Source organism: Herpailurus yagouaroundi, unplaced genomic scaffold (genome assembly GCF_014898765.1).
Source record: "Herpailurus yagouaroundi ecotype Mexico unplaced genomic scaffold, PumYag 183, whole genome shotgun sequence".
In the NCBI taxonomy this organism is placed as follows: Eukaryota; Metazoa; Chordata; class Mammalia; order Carnivora; family Felidae; genus Herpailurus; species Herpailurus yagouaroundi.
Genome location: NW_024412414.1, coordinates 5383980 through 5395557, shown reverse-complemented (window position 1 = coordinate 5395557; position 11578 = coordinate 5383980). Strand labels below are relative to the sequence as shown.

General features: G+C 44.1%; 1 protein-coding gene across 12 annotated transcripts in view; it reads left to right on the top strand.

The window, feature by feature from the left end:
• The first annotated feature begins 9739 nt into the window (after positions 1–9739).
• SETD5 (SET domain containing 5) overlaps positions 9740–11578 on the top strand; it is an 80861-nt gene continuing 79022 nt past the window's right edge. For 11 of the 12 annotated variants that reach the window (XM_040492075.1, XM_040492072.1, XM_040492066.1 and 8 more), the window contains exon 1: positions 9741–10056. The gene's annotated coding sequence lies outside the window, so the exon portion shown is untranslated. Of the gene's footprint in view, positions 10057–11578 lie in introns of all 12 variants that reach the window. The other variant, XM_040492068.1, reaches the window with a different exon arrangement.

The following is an 11578-nucleotide window of genomic DNA, read 5'->3' as shown; positions in this document are numbered from 1 at the left end:
TGTTGGCCTAATTTTTAATTGTAACAAACTTGGGTTTGAGCCATCATAGCTTTAGTTCTATGAAATACCACTGTAAAAACATGACAAGACTAATTTTAAGATGATGCACATATGCAGTGTACACTCTCTACCACTTTGCTATCTTCCTCCCATTAGGTTTTTTAATATGGTGACAGAACAGGAAATGGGCTGAAGACTGAAGAACTGGGATGGAGCTATACATGATGCAATCACCAAGTAGTTATGTGACCTTGAACCAGGCCTCCTGTACCATGGGAATGTGAAAAGGGAAGGGAATCTGAACACAAAATGACTTAAGTTATGAACCAGACATTCTGTTATTGTAAGAGTCCATAAACTTGAGGGAAACAAAAAATAAAAGATTTCGTAAGTTTAATGGAAGTATGACGGTTATCTCCTAAGGACTGACAATGTCTAGGGCTAGAAAGAGAAACATTTGTTGAAATGCTCCTTTTAAAATAGTAGGAAGACTTTCAGGAAACTGCCAAAACTGTAGGTTCTGGTATATCCATGTTAGATACGGCTCAGGTCTCCACTGCATGGGCCCAAAGCTGAAGATTGAAAAAACAGTATTTTTAAAAGGTCTGTAAAATACCAACAAGTCCAGTAAAGCTTATGAGTGTTTAATATTAGTGAGTTAAGCATATAGATATCCTTATTTTCAACACAGCTTTTCCCAAGTTTAGGTGAGGTGTTTTGTGGGAATTTCAGGGGATATGGTGAAAGTTTTGTACCTTGGCACATTTCTTTTCTTTTTTTTAAAGCTCAGAGGAAACAGGTCTCTCCACCAAATTTTAAGAATGTACATACAGGGCGCCTAGGTGGCTCAGTTGTTTGAGCGTCCGACTTGACTTCAGCTCAGGTCATGATCCTACGGTCATGGGATCCAACCTCCACATGAGCATAGAGCTGGGTTAAGATTCTCTCTAGTGTCCAACTTCAGCTCAAGTCATGATCTCATGGTTTATGCTGAGCCCTGCATTGGGCTCCTTGTTGTCAGTGCAGAACCAGCTTTGCATCTTCTGTCTCCCTCCCCCTGCCCCTCTGCTGGTGATGGTTCTCTTTCCCAAAAATAAACATTAAAAAAAAAAAAAAAAGATGCACTCCATATTTTCACAGAAGTAACTTTATTTTCGACAGTGATGCTGTTTTATATTATTGCAACTCATTTACATGTCTGCCTTAATAGAAGGCACTGGATTTTTATCTTCACGTTCAATTGGTTGAGATGTTAACTTATTTGCAACTTTTTTTTCATTTCATGTATTGGTCATTTGGAAATTATGGTTTACTGAGTTACATAAATCTCCCAAGCCCTGGTCCAGTTTATAATATCTACAAATCATATTTATATCACCACTTAGCTCATTAAAAAAAAAAACCCAAAAGTTCCTTTAATCATTAGGAAGAGGAGAAACTGATAGTGGGTAGAAGTTTTCCCAAATTCTAATTTTCACTTCAGAGTTTGAGTTTATCACTGACAAGTGCTGTCAACTGTTTTCTTTGAAAGGTACTTCTTTACATTTAAAAAAAAAAAAAAAAAAGTGCCTGCCAGGGGCGCCTGGGTGGCTCAGTTGGTTAGGCCTCTGACTTCGGCTCAGGCCACCATCTCACGCTCTGAGTTCAAGCCCCACATCAGGTTCTGCGCTGACAGCTCAGAGCCTGGAGCCTGTTTCAGATTGTGTCTCCCTCTCTCTCTGACCCTCCCCCATTCATACTCTGTCTCTCTGTCTCAAAAATAAATAAATGTTAAAAAAATTTTTAAAAATGTCGGCCAGATAGCCAACTCTGACAGTCATTGAAGTAAAAATGCTGTGAAAAGAAAATCACTAATTCAGCCTGCAAGTCAATCACATGACCACTTTTTCGTAAGACAACCACTGTACTTTAAACAAGAAGCTGGAGTCCTATATGCAAACTTTGTATTTCAGTACTCATACTAAGACAGGGAAGGAGGCAAACCATAAGAGACTCTTAAATACTGAGAACAAACTGAGGGTTGATGGGTGGTACGAGAGAGGGGAAAGTGGGTGATGGGCATTGAGGAGGGCACCTATTGGGATGAGCACTGGCTGTTGTATGGAAACCAATTTGACAATAAATTACATATTAAAAAAAAAATAAAGTTCCATACTCAAGGTCCAGGTTTCACAAAATAACTTTACTGTTTTCACAGGAAAGCTGAAACTGCCGCCACCCTTTCCCCTTCCAATGCATGGCAGTCAATACTATAGTTTGATGCCACTGCCTTGATTAATGCCGAGATGCAGGCAGCTTGACCAACTTTTGCTTTTTCACTGTTAGTGAAAATACCAGGATAAACCAGAGGATTTTAAAGAGTTGTTAAAGGGATGCCTGGCTGGCTCAGTCGATAGAGGATACAAGTTTTCATCTCAGGGTTTGTGAGCTCGAGCCCCACACTGGTGTAGAGATTACTAAATAAAATAAATAAAATAATTAAATTACTCAACACTTTAGCTGGTTCAGGACATGCTGGGTTTGTTGCCAAGCTTTGACAGAATAGTCTCTGACTAGCTGATGCAAGACAAATACATGCAAAATAACAAGCCCAGCCATGTTTGTCAGGCTTAAATATACTTCTACAGGCGAGGTATTAACCCAGACTTCAAGTCTGCAACACGGTGTTTAACATGACCATGTACTGTTGAAAAAAATGGCACTGCCGTGATTTTTACTTTTCAACCAGCAGACAATCAGGAATGTCAACTGTGTATATGGCTCTTTGTAAAGTTTCTCAGCTATTGTGCAAGGTTTCTCCAGCCCATGTAATACAGTAATTCATCCTTTAAGGTATTTCTGTCACTTTTTTTTAGTTTCTTTGCAGTTGATTCTTCCTATGAGAACTCTGCAATATATTACTGTTTAATCTTTTTTCCATTTTTAGACAAAGATGGTGGGTGTGGGTTGAACAAGTAGTCTTACAATTTTTTAAACCCAGTGACCCATTCTTTAAAAAATACAGGGGTGCCTGGGTGACTCAGTTGGTTAAGCATCTGACTCTTGATCTTGGCTCAGGTCATCATCTTGCAGTTCGTGTAGGGCTCTGTGCTGACAGTGTGGAGCCTGCTTGGGATTCTCTTTCCCTCTGTGACACTCCCACACTTGCACACGTGCTCTCTCAAAAAAAAAAAAAAAAATATATATATATATATGTACATATAATTAGTTTTAGAATAAAGTTACTCTTAAAAAGTTGTATTTAGATACAAAAATTTAGGAGTTTTAAGGAAATATTTAAAACATTGCAGCAACAGAAAGTACTTACATTTATGCTTAGGCAAAACGAAAATTACAGGATTTCAAAATAACAATTGCACAATACTGGGGGTTGCTGGGATTGTAGAAGGTATAACCTAAAAACTAATTTCTAGAAATGTAAATATTCACACCCTAAATACACCGCCTTAAGAAATTCTAGATAATTCAACATATATAGCACCCTTTGATTAGTATCAGTGAGGTCATCACACATTGTATAACCCCTGCACACTTGTGAGAATGAGCTAAAAAGGTAAATAACATCATCTCAGTATTAGGAAAGTTTTGACCCTGAAGGCCTCTTTATGCAACAAGGACACAGCCAGAAAAAAGCGCTGTCCTGTCCTCAAGGAGCAATCTAAAAAGGTGGGGGAAAACTTGAATCAGACAATTAGTAACTTAATTATAATGGTCAGAAGTGCTGTGACAACATTCAAGTGAGAGACCCAATGTAGCAGAGCTAAGGGCACCAAGGTAGGCTTCCTTAAGAAGTGTGCTGAGACAGTTCTCAGCAATTGACATGGTCAGTTATTGAGTCCTTTCGCTTCTTTCCATTTTGATTGCCATCACTCTACACCAAATCACCCCATACCTCATGTCTGAACTACTGTAAAAGAACTTCAAATTTCTCCATCCCTGGAACCCATCTGGTATCCTGTAGTCAGATTAATTTCCTAAAAGACTGTTTCCAATAGAGAAAGGTAGTTGAATCTAGAATCCCTGGCCCTTAACAGATTAAGGTTTTTCAACCTCAAGGAGTTCTAGTTTTCTACTCTGGAAGATGGGATTTTATGTATGAGGACCACACTAAATACACTGGCAGTTTAGCACACTATGTGTTACAGAAGTGGCATTCCATGATTATTCATTTCTTCTAACCCAACTATTTACATTAGCCTCCTATAGCAGGCACTAGAACCATGTTGTCATTATTTATTATAGTAAATAGTTTGGGAAGAGATTTTTAACCAAAGGTCAGGAAAAAGAAGAAAGGTTATGAAGAATGTTGACTGACTTGACCAGAATCCATACCCTAGAGGTGGGGTTAGGTTAGTTGGCTAGTAAAATAATCAATGCTATAAACATAATCTGAAAATATGTTACTGCTGTCAACAGGAAGATCCAATATTAAACATGTTTAAAAAAAAACCCAAAAACTAAAAAACAGGATGACTAAGTGCCAGGGCAAATTGGTAAAAATCGGTGTTAACTGTGAACTCTAGGCAAAAACCTGGAAAGCAAGATTATTAAATGTAATCATGACTATGAGATGCAATCAAAGAGGCAGAAATAGCCTCTGTAATCACCAAGAAGGTATATACCATGATATCAGGATACTCAGGTTCAACCCTGGCTTGGATAAAATAAACCTCAATGTTTAATTCCATGCTACTAACAGCTCTCTAATAATCCAGTTTCTTACCCACTCCATCAAGAATGGGGAGTCATGGATAAGGAAAAAAAAGTCTTCTGAAATATGTCCTCCAGCATAAAGTTGTATGCCAGTAGGTAAAATAACAAAAAATTCCCAGCCTGCCAAAGTGCTCTACATAAGATTGGCCTAAAAATAGTCAAAGTAGTCTTATCCTTGTGATGCTGATCCCTATCAAATTCTGGATTAAGAGTTGCAAAGCATAATGATACCAAACCTCCTCTTTGCATAAAAAATACATGGCAGGAACATTATGTGGCTCAAATTTTGCCAATCTAAAAAAATGTAAAAAGCCTTTACAAAACCTTCAACTTTCTCAAAGTAAGAAGTGTTCAATATACTTTTGTCCTAGAAGAGTAAGAAACAATATGGCTTGGGGTCATATAGGGTGGCTCAGTCGGTTGAGCATCCAACTCTTGATTTTGGCTCAGGTGGTGATTCCAGGGTTGTGGGATCAAGCCCCAAGCACTGCATCAGGCTTCGTGCTGAAAGTGGAGCCTAAGATTCTCTCTCTTCCTCTGCCCCTCTCTCCTGATCACATGCTCTGTAAAAAAACAAAAACAAAAAACACAGAACATGGCTCTATTACAAAAGGAGATAGATAGCTGGTTTATTAAAAAATAAAGCCAAAGGAAGTGAAGCACAGGAAGAGGATAAGTGCAATGGTTTATACAGGAAACCCAAGGAAGAGCTCAACAGTGGACAGATGCATTCAGAGACCATGATGCAGTAGTCTCTTCTATAAATAGAATGAGACTTGGGTTAAGTATGACCCTAAAATTTCTCCATAAAAGGAGACATGTGTCTGTGTTTTGTAGACTTTGCTATTATTTGAAAACCAATTTCACATATAAATTAATAAAACCAACATTTATTAAGTACCCAGCTCTGTGTTCAGGCATTGGGGAATCAAAAATAAGTCCCTGAGGAATGCACTTAGTGGGAAAACAGACAAGAAAGGCGATACTATGGTTTTTTAAAAATGTATTTGGAATATTTAGTATCTGTTTTACAAAAAAAAAAATCTGACCTGCAAGTTTCCAAAATTTATTAAACATCAGTACTCATTGTCTCAACATGTTTTCCATTCATTCAGTTTTTTGAAAGGGAAAAAAAGTTGAGGGAAAAAATTACAAAGTAAAGAACACACAAAATATTAGAGGTCTCTCTGAAACTGTAACCATTTTTGTCAGATATATAGGTGTACTATAGCCCAGGGGCTGTATTTCCAGTGTGGTCCCTGAGTCCCCAATATCAGAAGCAAATAAGGAACTTGATACGGAATTCCAGTGCCTCCCACCCCTCTGCCTTAACTGGATTCAGAATCTTTGGGTATGGGACTGGAAGTCTGCACTAAACAGTAACTGGTGTGCACTGACCGGTTTTAAGATTCCCATCCTAAGGGTCTTATATGTGTAAGAAATTTTAAGTAAAAAAATTGTCATTTACAACATGTTATATTAGCAGATAAATCAAATATTTTGGTGTTAGGATATATCTATTAATTTACACTTTATCAGGATGAAACTTGCATATGACAGGCATATGACACTTAGGCCCTGGCCTCCTCTGAAGTTTCTCCAAAAACGAAACCTTATAGGACTGAAATTTAGGCCTGGTTTCATTGGCATCAGATACAGTCCCTATTCCTAGCTAAACTTCTGTTAATGAAATCCCACTTTCCTAAAATTCATTACACATTGGTTTTTGAAATCCAAACTAGTCAACGCCTGCTTTGCTTTCTCAACATACTGTTGTCCAAGGCAGGTTTAAAGTAACGGCTTGTTGAATTTGGCTCTCAGCTAAGTACAGCTAAAATATACAGATAAAGGTAAAACAAGCAGGGAAGATAAAAATAAATAGGCCAACTTTTGCTTCCTTAGTGCTCAGCATGAAGAGAAAGTTATCAATATTCACATTAAGTATTCAGCAACCCACAACACAAGTTTGTGGCTACAGCTACAATTTATACTGTGGCAATTTAAATTACATAAAGTTGAAAATTCAGTTCTTTAGTCACACTAGCCACATTTCCAGTGCAACAGTAATATAGAGTTAGTGGCTACTACATTGGTTGGTAAAAAGGCAGAACATTCCCATCCCTGCAGAAGATTCTATTGGACAGTACTAATCTAGAGCACTAGAGTACTAATCTAGAGCAAGCTTACAAAACTATTCAGAGATCAATAACCTATCAAACCTTATAAAGACATCTACATGTCACCCATTCCATTTTTCTTAGGATTGGCAAGGCATCAAGGCACATTCTAGCAGCTTAGTGGTACAAGACTCAACAAGAACCTGTGCCCTCAAGAAGCTCTGAATAGTTAAGAGAATTTAAACAAGCAATAACAACCTGAGAAATGCTGATTCAACCTGCTGAGATCTGGAGAAAAGCACTGCTAACCTTTCTTTAGAGGTGTTTGGCTTATAGGATGATAGATCACAGAAGTCAAGATCATAGGGGAGAGGGTATTTGAAAAGTAAGGAGCGCCGAGGGCACTGTTCCAGAAGGAACCAGCCTACAAAGAGGTATGACAACGTCACTATGATTTGGGTAAACGATCAGTCCAGAATGACTCGAGAGGTCTATGTAGAAAACTGTAGCAAATGAAAAAGTTGTTGAGAAAAGCCAATTGAGGGACCTTGTACATCGCGTTCATGTTGATGAATTCATACTTCATCCTGTGAGTAGTTAGAAGCCAGTTAAGAGTTGCATCAGTCATTATTGGCTCTACCTCTACGTTAGGACAATTGTCCCAACAACACAGAAGATGCTACCGGGAGGCAGAGACACCAGTTTGGAAGCTATCAACATTAAGGCAATCAAGCCCAGTTACTAACTGATGAGAAAAGAAATAAAGATGAATTAAGAGACATTCAAAGGAGGTAAAAGGGAGATATTGCTGAACCTCATATCCAATTCTCAGTAAGGCAGTAGTCAAGGTCATCTGGACTGTGAAGAGGATCAAGGAGTAGAATCCTAGTTGAGGACAAAGATAAAATGTAAAACAAGGTAAACATTCCAGAAAATCCATAAAGGAGGAATAAATGATTTGCTGGGTAAGAGTGAGGCCTCTGCTCAAACTGTGTAGCCTTAATTGGTGGTACATCCAATCTGTCTGGTTTCACAACTCACCTGGCTGCAAAAAACAGGACAGGAGAAAGCCAATGTTATGTCTGGGGGCTGAAAGACCAAGTACAACAAATACAAAATAGTCTCAAAGTAGGAGTGTGAATTGCTAAGATCCTTAACCCTAGGGATGCAAGGGAAGGGGTCTTAAATACTTAAGATTACTATTTAATCTGAAACGCTCTATTTCGGTGGTGTAAGCAAGGCCTTCAAAGGGGGTAAAAACCTCTGATGGTCAGGCCTTTAATCTATCTCCTTTTATCTACAGGAAAAATACTACAAAAAGGATCTTGAAGTTGTTAATAACACGCAGTTTTGCTGCATAAAATCAGCCCAAGGTGAACGCCTGGACTCCCATTTCCCTCCTCCACCTCTATTATAATTACTTTGTGACACAAACTCAAGTCTGTGGGAAGAGAGAAATCTTACACCTGCTCAATCTCCCTGCAGGACAACGCCCAGACACCAGGTTAAGCCTGGGCAAGAGTCCCGCCCACAATCGAGAAGCAGCGACTTGACATGGAGGCTATGACGAGATCGCGGGGGAGGGAGGGATTCTTCTAGGCCCAGGGCGGTCCTTAGGAGACAGGAGGCAGCAAAGAACTCCCATAAAGGTATTGCAGCACTCCCCTCCCCCTACCGAGAAGGGTGCGGCCTTCACTCCGCCTCCTCCACTGCAGATCCCTCAGGATTGCAGCTCGCGCGGATTTTTAGAGAACACGCACCTCCCTCCCACAAACCAGCAAGACTGACCCCCGCTCCTTTCCCCCACCCCCGCGAGTCCGAGAGCAGATCCGGCTTGTCTCGTCCTTAAGGTGGCGGGCGCCCGGGGCGGAGCCGCGGTCGCCGCCACCCAGAAGCCTCAACCCAGCAGCCCGCCTCCGCCTCCAGCGCGCGCTTCCTGCCACGTTGCGCAGGGGCGCAGAGCCAGACACTGCGGTGCTGGGCCTTGGGAAGGACCGTACCAACGACCGCCTCCCCGCCACCCCTACCGAACCGCTCAGTGGTTTCGCTCATTTGGGACCCGAGCCAATGGCAAGGGGCCGTTCCCCGGGCTTCAGTAACCAATCAGATGCCGAAGCCTAGCAGGCGGCGGGTAAACCGACTCCTTCCAAGGAAGGGGCGGGTGGCCAGACGCCCGCGCGGGAGGCACTTTCCCTGACACCCCCCCCCCCCCCACCGCGGGAGGTCGACCGCGCCCGCTCCTCCAGCCCTCTCCCCACCCCAACTACCTACCCATCCCACCCAGGGAACAACGCGAGAGTCCCCAAGCGGCTGCGCACTCTCGAGGCTGTAACTGACAGGCGCTTTACTCCAACCAAAACACGCCATTTGTGTTTTCACACACGGCGGGAGGAAAAGCGGCCAATCAGTGACAAGAGGTGAGCCGGAAACGCTCCTCCCTCTGCAGGAGCAATGGCTCCATCCGGATTCGAGCCTTTTCCGCTCTTCTCCCTCCCCCTCCGGTTGCCGCAGGGCGGGCCGCACTCATGCCTGCCTCTGACCACCTCTTTCCCTTCCAGCTTAACAAACGTTATATTCCCGACTTCCCGAGGGGGAAGGCAAACCCCATCTATCGGCCAGACCGCCTCAGCCACCCATCTCCCCCAATCCACCGGACCCCCCCCTCCCACCAGAGTCCCGCTCCCCTACCTAGCCGAGGCTCTCTGAGGAGCCGGAGCCCCAGAGCACAGCCTCTTCTCTAGGCGGCCCCGGCGGCTTCCGCTGATTGGCGGCGAGCTGGCCAATGGATGCGGGGCGGTGGGCGGAGAGGCCAATGGCGCGGCGGGAGGGGGCGTGTCCCGGGTGCCCCTGGCGCCGGCGCTGGGAATCCCCGTGCGGTCAGTGGCGTTTCCGCTCGGGCAGCGGGCTGAGTGAGCTGCCGCCGCCGCCGCCGCCGCCGCCGGGGGAGGGGCGGCCGCCGCCCGCCTGCGCTGAGAGACTCACGCAGCCCCAGTCCCGCCAGTCCGCCAACACTGTAGTGCCGGCCCCCCCTCCTTCCCTGGCCCTTCCCCCTCCCCGCCTTTGGCTTGCTCCGCCTTTCTGCCCCCCACCCCCACTTCACGGGCACGGGCCATTCCCGGCCAGGAAACGCCGTGGCGCCGCGTTGGGCCTAACTCGAGTCCTGCTGCCTCCCGGGAGTGCTGTGCGCCGCAGCCCGGGCCCAGGCCCCGGCAGCGCCTGGGACAAGGTAAGGGTCCGACAGAAAAGAGAGACCTACCCTCACGACCGGGCCCTGGGGGAGGGAAGGGTCACCTCCTCCGTCTCCCCGCGCTCGCTCTCGGGACGTCGGCCTGGCCCTCCCCAGGCTCTTAGTAGGAGGATGCTGCCCCTTCTCATCCCTCTCACCGCCCCACACACACCGTTGCACCCTTCTTTCTCAGAGGTAGAGTCCCCCTCCGTAATCTAGTCGACCCCACTACCCTTTTCATGCCTTTCCTGGGTCAGGACGCTTCCCCTCCCCCACGCCTCTTCACCCCTTTTCCTGGGAACTGCCTACTCCACGTTTACCTTTTACTTAAGGATAGGCCTCTCCCTGCCCTCTTCTAAAAATGCACAGGCATACTTTTTTTTTCTCTCTCCCCTAACCCCCGCCCCCACCCCCTTTCGCGCGGCCTTGTGACAACTCTGATCTCTGGGGGAGGGGGAGCCTTAATCCCCCCCTCCGTAATGTTCCTGGACGCCTTCACTATCGTTCTCGTGTCCCCATCTCAGATGATTGCTTCTTTTCCCACACTAAAGACGTTACCTTCGCCACCCCCACTTCACATTCTTGGGCTCTCAGTGGCGTATGCCCCAGTATCTGAGATAGCCTCGTTGAATTTGTAGGGTTCAGGCTTGGAGTTGAGCCAGATTGTGTCGTTTTTCCTGCCTTGGGCGTGGAGAGCGATCATTTGAGAACGTCTTGAAAAGCAGAAAAATTCCCCTTTATGAATTCCCTTTACCTCTGCGTGGAAGCCAGTGATGTGAGGTGAATGGTGGTGAGAAAAAGCCCTGGTTTTTTAAGTAGGTGAATCGCGTGAGAGGGAAAGTTGAACTGTTGGGAAAGCCCCTTCTATGCTAATTTATTCTATAGGGCGCCTTTGCTCGTCTCACTTCTTAGGAATAACTGGTCTTTCCCTTGGATACTGATGCTGCAGCCAGCTCTGCTGGTCTGGGTCAGGGGTGCGTGTATGACCTGCGTTTTCTGCTTTCTCATGTTACTTGTGCAATGTGTTCACCAGTAACTCATTTCTTAGCCAGAGCTCAGGGTTCCATTGGGCTTTGTCTGTACTTTAGTTCATTTCTCCAATTTACCCCGTGGTCATGGTGCTGAAAGAATCCCCAGGTTCTCTGCTAATTTCCTTTATAACTTGACTAGGCAAGTTGCTTTTAAATGACATATTTGTGATCAAGGTCATATTTACATTATTTTGTTGGGCAGATGTTGCAAGGCTATACTTTTGATTTGGGAGGATCCACTTGAATGTTGAGAGATTTTTCAGGAGAATGTGTATCTCCAATTTGGGAAAATTTCTTGGTGGTTAATTTTATGTTATTGATGTTTTTAGGTCACTCAGAGAAAAGTTGTAAGTGGTAATTTTAGATGTGTGGAATCTGAGCTAGGACTAAAGCAAGAATATTCACATAATCAGAGGTTTTTGGGCCTCTTGGAAGACACAGGACAATTTTTTTTATATTGGATTTCTTCCAGTTTTCTCAAGAGGATCATT